This window comes from Piliocolobus tephrosceles, chromosome 5, assembly GCF_002776525.5.
Source record: "Piliocolobus tephrosceles isolate RC106 chromosome 5, ASM277652v3, whole genome shotgun sequence".
Taxonomy (NCBI): domain Eukaryota; kingdom Metazoa; phylum Chordata; class Mammalia; order Primates; family Cercopithecidae; genus Piliocolobus; species Piliocolobus tephrosceles.
In genome coordinates, this window is record NC_045438.1 from 35,883,958 (window position 1) to 35,884,949 (window position 992).

The window sequence follows — 992 nt, forward strand, 5'->3', positions numbered from 1 at the left end:
TCTTTCTTTCTTTCTTTCTTTCTTTCTTTCTTTCTTTCTTTCTTTCTCCTTCCTCCCTTCCTTCCTTCTTTCCCTCTTTCTTTCTTTCTCTCTCTCTTTCTTCTTCCTTCCTTTCTTCCTTCCTTCCTTCCTTCCTTCCTTCCTTTTCTTTTCTTTTCCTTTCCTTCCTTCCTTTTTTTTTTAAGAGAAGTCTCACTCTTGTCCCCCAGATTTGAGTGCAATGGCTTTATCTTGGCTCACTGCAATCTCTGCCTCCCAGGTTCAAATGATTCTCCTGCCTCTGCCTCCCAAGTAGCTGAGATTAAGGTGCCTGCCACCCCACCCAGCTAATTTTTGTATTTTTTAGTAGAGATGGGGTTTCACCATGTTGACCAGGCTGGTCTTGAGCTCCTGATCTCAGATGATCCACCCGCTTCGGCCTCCAAAAGTGCTGGGATTACAGACATGAGCCACCGCGTCTGTAAAAGAAGGAAGGTCCCTTCCTTCGTTCTTCTTTCCCTTCCTTCCTTCCTTCCTTCCTTCCTTCCTTCCTTCCTTCCTTCCTTCCTTCCTTCCTTCCTTCTCTCTCTCTCATTTTGGAACTGGCTATTCTAATCCTTTATCATCTTCCTGTTGAGTTTTTGGTAAGTTATAACAATAAATTTTAATGAGAATTTTATAGATGCATAATGCTTTTCCAAATATAGTATTCCTGGGTGTCACTAAATACCAGAGGTGGGCAAACTACAGCTTGGAGGCCAAATCTGCCCTGTAAATGGCGTTTTATTGGAACACAGTCATATTCATTTGTTAACATGTGGTCTATGGCTACTTTTGCGCTACAATGGCTGAACTGAGTGGTTTTGACAAATATTATATGGCCTTGAGCCTAAAATATTTACTCTGTAACCTTTACACAGAAAAAGGTTGCTGATTCTTGCCCCAGATTCCCTGAAAGAATCTCCAGTGTTGTGGGGTGCACACACATATTTTGAAAAAAGCTTCCCAAGTTT